We start from the raw sequence: 15,699 nt of genomic DNA, 5'->3' as shown, positions 1-15,699 counted from the left end.
AGAGCCTGGCCACTTGTCTTCTCCAAGACAAAGACAATGACCCCGGAAGTGCCAGGTAATCCCTTCCCAGCCACTGCAGTGGGAATCCCCACTGTCACTTGTGCAGAATGGAGCTACAGGCCTGACTGCCTCTAGTGGAAAATTTACTTGTGTTGTCTGTGGGGGTGGAATCTTTGTGGGTGGTCTTGATTGGTATTTTTTACACTGCATTTTTCTTCCTTCTGGAGGAAGGATAAAGAAAATTTTCATTACAACATTGTATCTTCACTCAGAAATGAAACTCTGAAGCATGGATCCACCACTAGTTTTCTCTGCCGTCTACAGAGAGAAAGAGAGAGATAATACCTTGAACACATGGATCATTTAAATCACATTTAATGGCAGAGATCACACCTTCCTTAGGCAAAATCTATAGACCACAGCCTTGAGTTTTTTTAGTCCAGTTGATTTTGGACAGCCAGGAGAGCATCAGCAAGCCCCTGGGTCTCCAGGGAGATGATCAGGATTAAGAGCAGGGAGCCTCCTGGAAGACCTGAGGATGACATGCTGTGTGCAATCTGTGGCTGCATGGTTTCTTCCCCCCAGTCCAGCTCCTGGCCAGGAACAGGCTGGCAAAGCTGGCCTTGGAAGTAGCGCCAGTGATAGCAGAAAAGTCAAGTGGTCTGAAGTTTACTAATTGTCATGGGATGTCTGAAATGTTTCCTAAAACTCCGCCTCCTAAGAGCAGGTGAAAAGCTCAGTGTTCATTTAAAAATCTTTATGAAAGATTTAATTTTGATACTTGATTGTCAACACTTGACACAGTAATGTAAGAGTGATAAAAATGCAGAAAATAAAATGAGCCCCACAGGGTTTGTTTTGTTTGAAGTCTTATGGATATTTGGGGGGGGGGGGGGGGCGGGCGGGGGTGTGTGTGTTGGTTGAAGGACTACTGCTGTCACCCCTGTTTCTTGAAATGACATTCACAAGGTTGTAAAAACGTGTGTCCTCATCCTCAGGCCACTCTCTCCCTCCTCCCCATGGTCTCCTCATTGGTTCTTTGGGGAGAAAAGGAGAGGGAGAAGAGGTTCCATGGGCACAGAGGTGAGGCTTGCACTGCCATATACAGAGTGTGCTTCTGGATATTACAATACCCTAAGCTTTTTATTCCATGTTTGAGTTCTTGCTGCACATGGCTCTGCACATAATTCAGGAACTAGCTATAGACTTCAGTTCAGGAATGTTAATGCCAATGCAATTGGCTCTGAGTGTAATTTCAAGACTCACTAACTAGCTTTGTTTTCAGCTCACAAGCATTCCTGTTGTTAGCTAAAGGGCTGTGCTCAAAAGTTCTGCATCAAAACATATTTTCTTGGAATAACTGGCAATTCATTAAGATACAATTCATGTAAGCAGAGTCTCATCTTCCAGTATTTTATATAGTCTGAAGGAAGAGGAGAAGTATTATACAAAATAATTACATTTTAAAGAATTTTCAGACTGAGAAGGAATGTTTTTATGCAATAAGAAACAACTCTAATGGATTATATTGCCCTTTAGTCTTGGCCATGCTGCCATTCATGTGTCATAATGATAACCCATTTAAGTGCCTTACTGCATAACATGCAACCGAGAACTAAGTATTAGGGTGCACATATAATTTTAATTGAGTGATCTCTGTGTTTACATTTTCAAAATGCTCTGAGCTGTGCTCCAAAACAAATGCCCTTCAGTCAAACAGCATAGTAGGATGGTCTAATACACGTTTTTCTACAGTCAGAAATGCCATACCCTAGTTTATGTAAGTATCAACATATCTTGGCAGAATATTGAAACTTTTATGAACTGAGGAAATCTGCAAATTAATTAGTTTTCTGAACTATCCAGGGAGATTAGATCATATTACTGGTCAGATTCTGATCTGTGATATGTTGCACAGGAACAACTGAATTTAGGTTTTAACTTCAGATGTCAACCAATAAACTTGACACAAAGGAAACTCAATTGGCATATGGAAACAGCAAGTTATTTTGATAGAATAAGGGGTTTGAATTGTAGTGACCTGCAGGTATAAGGTGAATATGAAATAGTGAATGTGCTGTACACTGGTTCATAACATATATCAATATATATTATATGTATGATATATATTACATATAATTTATATTCCAGGAAGACATTACAGGAATCAGCAGAATAAAAGATGAAGTAGTTACAATCACGTAACCTTATACTGGTATAAAGCTCCGAAAGTTTCCTTGCCATGCAAGAGATTGCATGATGTTCTCCTAGTCAACTCACCTAAGAGCCCAATATAGAGGCTTTTTTATTTGCTCAAGCAGTCTGTGTTTCCCTTCATTGGTAAATTACGAGGGTTTTGTCAATGCTTTCAGCTGTATTTTGGTGAAAGTCACAGAATCCAGAATCACCAAGGCTGGAAAAGACCTCTGAGATCAGGCCCAGCCTATGACCTAACACCACCACATTGGCTAGACCATAGCACTAAGTGCCACATCCAGCTTTTCCGTGAACACATCCAGGGATGGTGCCCCCACCATTTCCCTGGAAAGTCCATTCCAATGTCTAATCACCCTCTCCATGAAGAATTACTTCCTAATATCTAACCTAAACCTCCCCTGGAGCAGCCTCAGGCCAGGCCCTCTTGTCTTGTTGCTAGTTGCCTGGAAAAAGAGCCCAGCCCCCTCCTGACTACAACCTCCCTTCAGGTAGTTGAAGAGAGTGATAAGGTCCCCCCTGAGTCTCCTCTTCTCCAGGCTAGACAGCCCCAGCTCCCTCAGCCTATCCCTATAAGACTTTCCCTCTAGCCCTTTCACCAATCTGTTGCTCTCCTCTGAACCTGCTCCAGCACCTCAATATCCTTCTTGAAGTGAGGGGCCCAGAACTGCACACAGTACTGGAGGTGAGGCCTCACCAGTGCTGTGCACAGGGGGAGAATCACATCCCTGCTCCTGCTGGCCACACTATTCCTGATACAAGCCAGGATGCCATTGGCCTTCCAGGCCACCTGGGCACACTGCTGGCTCATGTTCAACCGGTTGTCATCAACCAGTACTCCCAGGTCCCTCTCTGCCAGGCTGCTCTCCAGCCACTCTTCCCCCAGCCTGTAGTGCTGCCTGGGGTTATCGTGGCCAATTTGCAGGACCCTGCACTTGGTCTTGTTTAATTTCATGCCATTGGCCTCAGGCCATTGACCCAGCCTGTCCAGGTCCCTCTGCATCTTCTTCCTGCCCTCCAGCAGACTGACACTCCTCCTAGCTTGGTGTCATCTGCAGACTTACTGAGGGTGCACTCAATCCTCTCATCCAGAGAACTGATAAATATGTTGAACAAGGCTGGCTCTAAAACTGAGCCCTGAGGGACACCACTGGTGACTGGCTGCCAACTAGATTTGACCCCATTTACCACAACTGTCTGGGCAACCCAGCCAGTTTTTTACCCAGTGAAGAGTACACTTGTCTATGCCACGATTCTCCAGCTTCTCCAGGAGAATGCTGAGGGAGACTGTGTCAAAGGCCTTACCAAAGTCCCTGCATCCACTTAGGGATGAGGATTCTCCATGGTTATCTTTTTATTGTTGATATTGTTGATGTATTTAGAAAAGCTTTTTTGTTGTTCCTTATGTCAGTGGCCAAGATGAGTTCCAGCTGGATTTTTGCTTTCTCTCTGTATGACCTAAAGAGATCTCTGTACTCCTCTTGACTTGCCTGTCCCTTCTTCCAAAGGTGGTAAACCCTCCTTTTTTTTCTAATTGCCAGCAAATGCTTCCTGTTCAGCCAGGCCAGACATCTTCCCTGCCCTTTGATTTTATGATTTAAGATTTCCTTCTTGAAGAGCTTCCAGCCTTTCTGTATGCCTTTGTTTTTCAGGACTGTCTCCCAAGGGACTGTCTCAACCAGTGTCCAGAACAGGCCAAAGCCTGCTCTCCAGAAGTCCAAGGAGATTTTGCTAACCCTCCTCTCTACATCACTAAGAACTGAAAACTTCACCATTTTATGATTGCTAAGCCCGAGACAGCCTCCGACCACCACATCTCCCACTAGTCCTTCTCTGTTTGTGAACAGGAGGTCCAGTGAGGCATCTCCCTTGGTAGACACACTTACCATTTGTGTCAGGAAGTTATCTTCCACACACTCAAGGAACCTCCCAACCTGCCTGCTCTCTGTTGTGTTATATTTCTAGCAGAAGTCTGGTTGAAGTCCCCAACCAGGACAAGAGCTGGCATTTATGAGACTTTAGCCAGTCGCTTATACAATACTTCATCTTCCTCTTCGTCCTGGTTGGGTGGTGCATAACAGACTCCTGGTACAATATCTGCCTTATTTGCCTTCCCCTTCATCTTTAAACTCTCAACTTTATCATCACTATAATCAAGCTCTATACAATGAAAACACTCCCTAAGGTACCGAGCCATGCCACCACCTCTCTTTCCTTGCCTATCCTTTCTGAAGTGTCTATATGAGTTCATCGCAGCGTTCTGGTCATGACAGCCACCCCACCACGTTTCTGTGATGGCAACTATGTCATAGCTGTCCTGCTGCAACAATGGATTCCAGCTCATCCTGTTTGTTGCCCATGCTACATGCATTAGCGTAGATGCGTTTGAGCTGGGCTATCGATTTCACCCCCATCCTTGGCACTTCACCCCTAGGCTCACCTCTGGTGGGCCTGGTTTTATCCCCCTTCCCCTTAGAGTCTAGTTTAAAGCCCTGTTCTTGTGCCCTGCTAACTCTTGCGCTAGTACCCTGCTCCCCCTATGAGATATGGTTTTCCCATCCTTTCCAAGCAGGTCTGGTGTCCTGTAAATCAAACCATGGACAAAAACCTGAAGTTCTGCTGGTAGGTTTGGAACCAGGCATTGATCTGTTGGGGTTTCTTGGTTACCCGTTCATCATTCCCTGGAACTGGAGGGAGAGAGGAGAACACATCTTGTGCTCCTGATCCCTTGTCCAGTTATTCGAAGGCCCTGAAATTTTTCTTCATTATCCTCTGACTGCTTTTCTCTACCTCAGTTGTCCCCAGAAGGGAATCGCCTATAACAATCACCCTCCTCTAGGTCTTAAAAGAAGCAGTCTTAATTCTGTGCATGAAAGAAGTCTCCAACAAGAAGAGGTGCTATCGTGGTTTGGGCCAAACATGACAACAAAGGAACAGCCCCATGGCCACTCACTCAACTATCCCCAACCACCCCCCCCACACACACACTGGGGTGAGGAGGACAAAGCTCATGGGTAGAGACAAAGGACAATTAAGGTCCTGGGCAAAACAGACTCAACTTGGGGAAAAAACAATAATTTAATTTCACACTAATCAAACACATCCAGGACACAGACACACACAGAGCAGGGCTTGCATATGTTACTCCACCCCTCCCTTCTTCCCGAGCCCAAATCACTTTGTTCCTGGTCTCTCCCCTTCCTTCCCCCCAGCAGCACAGGGGGACAGGGGATGGGGTTTAGAGTCAGTTCACAGGCTGGTGGTTCCTGCTGCTCATTCCTCCTCGGGAAGAAGGATTCCTTAAAGTTCTTCCCTGCTTCCCCATGGGGTCTCTCCCATGGGAGAGAGTCCTCCAGAAACCTCTCCTTCATAAATCCTTCCCATGAGTTCTGGAGCTGCTCCAGCCTGGGCTTCCCACAGAGTCAGGGGCTGCTTTGGGAACAGCCAAATCCCCTGGCACCAGAATCTTCCAAAGCTGCATAATCAGAGTCCACTGGCAGCAAATCCACTGGCCACAAAATCCAAGTCCACTGGCCAAGTTCACCTATTCTGGTGCTTTCAGGGAACATTACACCACATTCCTCCATGAGTGCAGGGGGACAACCTGTCATCTTGCCATAGGTTGCAGGGCAACTTCTGATAGGGCACTTTCTTCACCTTCTTCCTCATCAGCCACCACTCTCCTTCCTCAGCACAGCTCTTCTCCCTTAAGTGCTTCTCTGCTGAGGTCTCATTTGAGATCTTTCTGCTGAGGTGCATCTGTTGTCCCACTAATGGCTCCTTGGATGGGTTTGGAAGAGGGGGAGCTTCTCAGCTTCTTAGCAGAGCCAGTCCTGGGGCCCTTCCCCCACTACCAAAAACCCCACCAAACCAAACCAGAACAGGTGTCTCCTGTACCACCTCTTGCCTTCTAAGTCTTTGCAAGAGAAAGAGGAAAGAGATTAAAAGTAACAGATTATTTATCAACCCACACTCAAAATTTATGTAGAAAGTTCTTTCTGTCTCTTTTATCCTCAACTATCCCCCCATCCTATTTCTTTTTTGACCCATCCCAGCTTCTCTCAGGGGTAAGTAGACACAGATGGATCTTTCATTGTCTGCACAGAGTGCCTCTGATGTTCCCAATGCTGACTGCAATTTGCCAAGACCCTTGATGTCCTGTTGAGTCAGTGCTGCACGTCTCCTGTAGGCCATGGGACCTGGGTCAGTCAATCACTCTCCATTGGTAGCCATTGACAAAGCTCAGAGCCTGTGGAAACCTGCCCTCAGGGACACAGCACTGCAAACTGTACATCACTGTTTGGTCTTTCTTAATATGGCCTAAATGCCTATAAAATCCGTATTTTCTAAGAGTTTCCTTTGGGAGTGTTGACTAAATGTAAGCTCTAGTAATCACGTTTGTTGTGGTATGAGAGCGACTGTCACGGTGATATTTATCTGTTAGTTGTCATTTAAGAAGATAGAAATGTTTTCCTGCAAGATGAGATTCACAGAAATGCATTGTTTGTTAATTTATTTGTGATATGTTATTTATTGGAATTTGGTTCTGTCCCACTTTGCTCACAATCTTTAATTTAGACAGTAAGCCTTGGTTTACTTACTTCACAGAACCAGTAAAGTTCTAAGTTTTTAAATTTGAAAATTAATATGTTAAAAACTGTGACACCTCTGCTGAGAGGAAAACTAGGATGCATAATCACACTGCAGTGCAGCCTGAAGCTGGAACATGCAACCATGCTGCCTCCAATTAGAGAGAACAGAAACCCATAGCATCCCATTCTACATTACAGAGGACAGGACCATGCTCAGTGAAGGTAACAGATCAGATTCTAGAAGCAGTACACAGGTGTCAGTATACTATTTTACTAATTAGCTCTGCTGTGCCGTGGTGATGGTCTTATGTTGTTTCTGAAAGTAGCTCAGATTTGCTGGCTTAAGGCTTTCACTTGTACTCCCCTTCGCAGGACAAGGTACAGCATGGCCTGAGGGCCTGGAGGGACAGTGAAAATATTCTCTCTGCCATAATCAGACCTAACCAAATCACTGCATGGGGTGTGTGGGGGTGTGTGTGTGCGTGTATATGTGTGCATAATGGAGTGAACATTTCTCTAGGACCTCAGCATCTCATCCTATCAGTTCCAGGGGTATATTTAAAAGGAGTTCATTTCCAAGACTCTTTAAAAAGAGACTGAATTTGAAATGTTTTGTGAGAGCAAGCTGAAGTTCTGATTCCTGGGATGTAAGAGCTGCTTCTGCAAGCAAGGATTTGCTCTGCAGACCTTTCAGCGCAAAGCTGATGTGACCATTAGTGTAGCTGTTATCCCAACAATGAGCCAACCTTGGAAGTCAGGGTCCACATCAAAGTCCCCATTTGAGTGATGCTGTTCATATTCAATTCCATAGCAGGACAGAAAGTAAGGAAGAGTGAAAAACTAGATTGGAATTGCTCCAAATGTATTGTCTCTGGTGTTCCAGATAATTTTAATAATTATAGTCAGATCCCTTTGCTGCAGCAACCTGACTTTTGGTGGTCCCTTGACATTCCTGTAGTCTTCAAAGTATGGTATTCCAAAAAAAGACAAATGTCTGCTTTACTCTTATTAACAAGCTGCCAGTCATCTGTTGGAGTGATTAATTCCTGGAGCATAATAATTTACATGCATTTTAATTGTTTTGAGGTTCAGATTTATACCGTTTCTGGATTTTTTTTACTATTCCAACTCCGAGCAGTGAACAACAGTGGTGCTGTTGGGGAGGGGGGGGGGGTGTTGATAATATAGATCCTGCAAATAGTGTTCACCAGTTTATAAAAACAATAAAATGCCTAAAACTGCATTTGCAGCAACCCTCTAAGTAGTAATGTTTGTTGTTCTCTGGTGTTTAACATGTATTTTTGTCCAAACAATTAATTAGGTTGACTACCTATATTATTTACCTTAATATTGATTATAAGTTATTTATTTTCTAGAGTTTTACTCATATCCCAGAAGATTTAATTAATATTTCAGAGCACAATCATCCAAAAAACACTGGATAGTTTAAAAAATCCCAAACAAGCAGTTTAATCTCAACTAGCTGCTGCTATTCTCAAAGTTCCCACACTGTTCTTGTGGGCTGTAATAACATGGAAACTGCTTGCTGGAAATGTATCCTGTGATTCAGCATGGAAAATCATGTATTTTATACTAAATTAGAAAAAAGAGCAGGTATAGAAGGATGTACAAAGGCAGAAAAAAATTCTGCATGGGCTTTTTGTACAAATACAAAGTCTTTGAATCAAAATGGGCCAGGGAAACTAAGATTTTTATTTTTTTCCAGTCCCTTGGATTTTGGCTTAATGGCAGGCTAGAGTTTTTCTGGTGTTGGTAGAGTTACTGCTAAAATTTTAGGATTATTGGGAAGAAGTTCTTAGTATTCTTCACACGTGTGAGTGGGGAATATCAGGTTAAAAGAGAATCTCTTACTTGGGTTTAGATTATGAACACTAAAGAATGGGTAATTGATCCAATTTTGTATGCACCCGGTTTGGCAAGATCTCTATAGCTCTTTCTGATTTTGGATCATCTCTAACAGTGGATAACTGGCTCCTGTTTAGAGTAGATAGCTTTTCAGTTTTGTTTTGTTTGTAGATGACCAATGGAGCTTTAAATGGGAACTCCATGCATTTTTTAAACATTTGCTTTGGGTCAGTCTAGAATAGAATAGAATAGAATAGAATAGAATAGAATAGAATAGAATAGAATAGAATAGAATAGAATAGAATAGAATAGAACAGAACAGCGTATTTCAGTAGAAAGTGATCTACAGTGATCACCTAGTCCAACTGTTTGACCACTTCAGTGTTGACCAAAAGCTAAAGTGCATTATTATGGACATTATCCAAATGCTCTTTAAACACTGACAGGCTCGGAGCACTTACCACCTCTCTAGGAAGCCTGTTCCAGGCTCTGATCACCCTCTTGGTAAAGAAATGCTTGCTAATGTCCAGTCTGAACTTCTCCTGGTGCAGCTTTGAACCATTCCCACACGTCGTATCACTGGCCACAAGGCAAAATAACTCAGCACCTCCCTCTCCACTTTCCCTCCACAGGAAGCTGTAGAGAGCAATGAGCTAGTACTTCAGCCTCCTTCTCTCCAAACTAGAGAAACCCAGAGTCCTCAGCGACTCCTCACAGGACATGCCTTCCAGCCCTTTCACCAGCTTTGTTGGCCTTCTCTGGATGCATTCATGTCACTACAGTGTCCTTGAACTGTAAGTGAATGCAGGGCTACACATGGGAGAAGCATCACTTTAACTCGAAGGAAGGCAGAGAGGCATGAGGAAGAATGTGCCCTGTAGGAGTCAGTCCCTCCTTTTGGTCTCTTGGGGATGCAGATTGATGAAGTGAGAAAGTGAGGCCCATATTGATCCCCATCCCCATGTCATGATAAGCATTGGGGGTTACTTCTGCCAACAGCTGCCAATGGCTGTGGGCTTTGCTTTTTCTTCCTCCTCTCATTTTTCCTCTGGATGTGGAAAGAGTAGCTGCCAGAGCAGGGGCTTAATGTCTTTGAATACCATCATATGTACAAGAATCACTGTACAGATGATAGGTGTCTCCAGCAGATGCTGATGGACAGAAGTGAGCTTCAGTGACTGGTGTCATATGTAAGAGCCAGCAGCCATGGAAGGCTGGAACAGAGCCCCACGGCAGTAATGGCCAGATGTGCAGCCACTGGCTGTGGGGAGCTTGCAGGAACCTCATTCTGTCACATGTCTGAGGAAAAGCTGGAGTGAATTCCGCACTTCTAACAGATTACCTCTTCAGAGAGCCTGCTAGATGTGACTTACTCTTGCTTTTGTTTTACGTAATTAACATCTGTATAAAGAAAAACAAAACTATGGACTGGTGGCAGGGTTTCTTTTTCTCAAACTCCATAGAAACAAGGTAATTGAGACCGAGCCCTTCTGCAGCATCAGTTTACCCAGCCTTTTATCCAAGTACACCAAGTACTTTTGGTTCTTCCTGCATTTACAAGGTCTGTGGTCTGCAGTGTGGCTCTGAGAAAATACTTGTACTTAGAATGGAAAGCACAGGGGTTCATACCTTGACATTTCCCACTCTAGCATCCTGAAGCCCATCCCTGTTATCTTGCTCCTTGCACCTGGAGAGCCACTACAGACCTCAGTCTGGCGCCCTCCCCAGAACACTGGCTCACACTGCATTCATTGCAGGGTATACTGGCTTAAGCAAAGCACTTCATAAGGCGAGGGGTGCTGCTAGAAAAGGCAGTGAAGACACATCTGGTTATGAAATTCACATTTTCAGTCATTGCATGAAGCAGATGCAGTCCGTCCAGCAAACTGCCAATGCAGCTTTAGGAGAATAATTATTGTCCATGCAACAAAAGGACTGAAGCCACAGAGGTACATGGGATGTTCCCTTTGGGAAATTCCCCAACTGAAGTGAACATAGCAGAACATCAGGTACCAGCTTAAATTATTTATGTCCCAGGGTCTGGAATACAGGACAGGCAGTTCACGGGGCAGCCCAGCAAATCCTAAGCCAAAAGACTGCTCTTAAGTGTAATCTTGAGATGGAGAGCCAGAGCAGCGTGTTCTCATCACATCTCTACATCCATCTCCATAGAGGTATGACAAGGAGAGATTTTTATACCTGTCACAGGCAGAGAAGGAAAGGCAGAAGTGCTGCCTTTGCATGCTGATCTTGGCATCAGGAAGATATTTGAATGACTTATACCCCAGACAATTATGTCTTGCCATATCTGTTTATGACTGATCAATATTGCTGTTTTTCCCTCATCTAGGCCAGCCCTGGTCTGTTGCAGCCCATCCCGGAAGGTACTTTCTCACAGCAATCCCAGACAGATACTGATGTTCTTTATCAGAGATGTTGCCTGGTCATGCCAGATATGGTGCCTGGCAAGAAACTGCACTTGGGGACAGCTGAGTGGCTGGGAAGAAAGAGGGGTTGAGGCAGTAAGTGCCAAACCTGCACAATGATTGCAAGATCAGCATCTCAATTAGGGAAGTGAGGCCATGATGACACTGAAAAATCCAGGTGTAATGTAGTAATTTATATAGTCAATACTCAAACTTAGCTGCACAGGAACCACAATCATTAATTCCTCTTTTTGCTTTAAAAGTTATGTTTCTTCATTGGCCTGACTTTGCTGTCCAGCTGCCTGAGAGACTTTGAGACCCACCTCTTTCCTGATTCCCCCTGGGAGACATAATTCTGCAATAAGCAACGGGGGAAGCCATTTCTCATAACCTCTTGCCCTAGTCCACATCCCATTAAGCTTCTCCAGTTAGTTTTTTTAACTTGCTGACATCACATTTTACCTGCTGTCAGCCCTACAACAGGGTTGTAACAGTGAACTTGCTCAGCAAGGTCAGGAACTCAGTGCTCTTACTTCCCTTTAGTGAAGGTAGCATGTTCTGTGTGAAGCTATGGTTTCAATTCCTATTCTTGCACTGACATGGCCTCCTTAATTATATAATTTTTCTTCAGAATAATGTGCTTACTCTGCTAGCCCCTCTGAACAAAGCTTTGCCCAAAGAAGAGAGCAGAGTAGGAGCTCTGCTTAATGTAACTTCCACAAAGGTAGTTCTAATGAGAGCCCTTTGGCTGTGCAAGAACAGGGAAGAGACAATTTGCAGGAGAAACTTCCCCCGGTAAAGATACAAACTCACTGAAGAAGTCTTCTTTAATAGTTTAATTGTAATATCTGTGTTTACCAAATCTTGGATACAGTTAGGTAATCAAAGGATATTTTCTGATTACTTCTCTAGCTTTAAAAAAAAAAGTTCAGGGATAGCTATGTAATTAACTGTGACTTACACATGGCTGTATAGCAACAGCAAACCTTCTGCAGAAGAAATTAAATTTGTCCCCAGAGGAGTGATTGCATAGATGACTTATTCAAATGTGTAGATAAATTGCTTCGACATGTTTTGCAGGAAGGAACAGAGGCATGTCACTGTCAAAATAGATCTGGGTACCATAAATCTATTCACAGATAATTGGATTACCTCGTTTTCCTGGTACCAAAAAAAGGATCTGAAATAATGATCCTTGAATGATGAACCAGATTTACACCAAATTTGGTCTCTCCACGTTCCATAGCACTGTGCTGCATGAAAGAAAATCCCAGCTCTTGTGGGGAGCGCAGCTTGAGCAATGGGCATTGATAGGACCTGCCTTTCCAGCCATGCCACAGCTTTCCTGCTCTGCCCAGGCTATCCTGCAGTGCAGGAGTAAAAGGGCACCTATCCCATTAAGGCCAAATGGAGTGCAAATCTCCCAAAACCTGCCCTACTTTGCAGCAAAACTGCTCCATTGCCAAATTTCTGTACAGTTGGCAGCTCCCATCTACCACCACAGCAGATGTGGTGACTTTCAGAGTGTTGGAGAGTTTATACCCTCTGGTGCGGGCTTGTGGAGCACCCCGTGGATGCCCGGAGGCTGAAATCACAGAATTGTCAAGGTTCGAAAGGATCTCTTAGATCACCGACTCCAACCAACAAGCTGGAAACCATCAGCTGTTGGCTATGTGCATTCTCACTGTGCTCAGGACACTTGTGGTCCCCATTTCCAGTTACTGGTGTCTATCCCCACCTTGCTGCCTAAAAGCTACTCCCACATTTTAATCTGTGTTTTTTCTATTCCACCTGCTCTGCCTCCACCGACTTGGGAGATCTGCCATTGCTGAATGAGAAGCTGCCATGTTCAGTCTGACTCAAGGTCCGTCTAGGCTCAGACTCAATCTTTAATTATGGTTGATAACAGGTTTCCAGGGGAGGCAGTAGAAATCTTTTACCTATGGGATCTCTATGTGAGATAAGACATTATGTTTGCTAGCAAACGGGCATGGAAATTAACAGTTTAGCATTCTTTAAAAACATAATGGTCACCAATGGTTGTAGCCATTATGGGTAGTCTAATATCCATAAGCTGCCTAATCTCACTTTGAACTGATATATTTCCTGGTTCTGTTTTTTCACACTGTCACTGACATAGAAATGCACAAATATTGAATGTCTTACTGTTTTCTTCCTATGCGTTTTCCAGGACCGAAACAAGCTGAAAATGTGCCAGGTGTTTCAGGACAGAACCAGAGCCAGCACACTTGTGTTTGTATGTCTGTAAGAAATTCCGCTCCAGTTTTTCAAACTAATGAATTCCATTCAGATTAGTGAGGGCTGTCAATGGCTCACTTGCACTGCTTGGTGCAAGTGCAGTGGAAGAGCAGCCCTTGTTCCCTTCTGCTTCCAGACCCCTAGTTTTGCCTATAGGGACAAGCCTGGTTAACCATGGAGACCAGCTCCTAAGTGAGGCAAACCACTACGAACCCTTTGCTAACAGTGTGGAAAAACTCATCCAGGCACCTTGCTGTTTGGTCTTGTACAAATAGGAGGAGGGCTTGTGCTCCTTCCCTTCCCAGCCTTGTTTCCTGGCTGGGAGAGGGAAGAGGAGGATGAGATGGAGGGAGGAGGGAGCATAGGAAGCGATTACCTGTGTTCAGCTGAAGAATGTGCCATCATTTGCAGCTGTCGGTTGGGCCAAGGCCAGCTATTTTGTCTTTGTGTGTCTCAAGGCACTCTGAGCCTCAGATTCTGGTTGCACAGTGAATGAACTCAAACCATGACTGACCTACTAGCATCAATGATGGCGTAAGTTGTGGTTAAGGTCTTCCACATCTAGGTTCTTCCTGCTTCTCTTCCCACCCTCTTCTATGAAGCCAGAACAGCTGCACCTTTGCATGTCACTGCCAGGAAAAATAACTATGAAATCTCTGTGGTTCAGAGCTCAAGGCAACTCTTGTGCAAGCTCTCCCATGTCTGCACCTTCATCCTCATCGTGCTGCTCTCAGCCACCCCACAGCTCCCTCCTGTAGGTAGGGTGGGCACAAAGGGAAAATACTGTCATCACTTTAGTTACAGGGTACATTCAGTTAGCAATGTGAATGTGAAAGATGGAGTATTTTGGTACAAAGAGAGTGAGTGTGACAAATGGTTCACGGGCTGCTATGAATCATGGCTGTGAATAGATCTGCTAAAAGTGACTGGAGGCCTCCCACAGCCTGTGAGTGAGCCCTGCATGTGCACAGACACTCAGCATCCACACACACGCATATGCACACAGGTACACCTGGTCACAGCCACCCTGTGTCTGCTTGCTGTACATTTTCAGGTTACCAACTGTAGAGAGCAAAAACCACAGACTAGAAGGCTGTATCTTTACCTAATTCTAGAGAACCAGAATTCTCTCTAAGAGCATCCCAGACCATCACCTCCCAAACCAAGTAAGTTCCACACTGCACGACGTGAGGACATCTTTGGATAGAGACCTTTTTGCATTCTGTGACCTTAGCAGTTCACACACTGGATGTTTTTCTTAGGAAAATTAGTCCTTGTGTCCTTGCCCAAATTTTTAGCTCCCAGTAATGTAGCAAGTGTGGCATCAGCCACTCTTTATCCCCAGGGAGGTGATGTTTCAGTGCTCTTTCACTGGCTTTGGTTTTACTGGTGCCATGGCAAGGTAAGCTGTTATGATCACAGTAAAGACAGTAGGTATTAACTTTTCATGGCAGGTATTTTAAAGTCAACCACACTCTGAAGCAGTTGGCATTCATCTATTAGAAATGAAGACATGAGAAGGTAGCAGGCTGAGAAACTGCTATATGGCTCGGCAAGGTGTTGGTGGCATGAAGTCACAGAGATCCTTCTCCTGCAGGTACACAGATGCTGGTCCCATTGCTTCCTGCATGACCAGAAGGTACTCAGTGACTGCTGACAGCTGAGACCTGTGCAGACCAGAGACCTTCTTGGTGCAGTCACAGGACTGGATTAAATGGCTTCCTTTTTTTATCACGGACTTTACTGTATTTAAAATAATCTTCCCAGATAAGTGAAAAGTTAAGTGAGCTCAGGCTGCACTTTGCAATAGCTGAGCTGTGGACAATTACCAGATTACCCTGGAGGGCTGTTCCTTTACTCAGATGGGTTTGAAAAGCCAAAGCTTCATGACATGATGTGATGTCTTTTTCAGAGATACAAGGTTAGGATCAGCCCTGCCTTGCTGCTATCCCTGCAGTCTGGTCAGACGAGGATCTATGTGTTAGTGGGGGGAGGGAGAACAGCAAGGACACTGTCAAGTGTTACTGACTCAAATGAGACTTGGAGCTGTTAAGTTTCTGCTATTTCGGGTTTTGAAATGTCATTTATAAAGATGGCTATAAATAAAATAATAATTTATTCGTACAGAAAAGTGTATGGTAAGTTAATTACAATCTCCAAAGGGAATGCTGAAGATCATGATGAAAGGGTGGGAAAAAATACAGGAAAAATCCAAGAATGAGATCTTACACAGCAGATGAAAGAATTTAATCAATCACCATCAGCTGTTTTAACAACAAAACACCTCACCCTTCTTATCTCCTCCAGAAAGTTTATTCCAATTCCCAGATGCGCTCTGCTTG

Source organism: Apus apus, chromosome Z, assembly GCF_020740795.1.
Source record: "Apus apus isolate bApuApu2 chromosome Z, bApuApu2.pri.cur, whole genome shotgun sequence".
NCBI lineage: Eukaryota > Metazoa > Chordata > Aves > Apodiformes > Apodidae > Apus > Apus apus.
The sequence above is the reverse complement of the archived record's forward strand: the minus strand, read 5'-3'. Positions refer to the sequence as shown.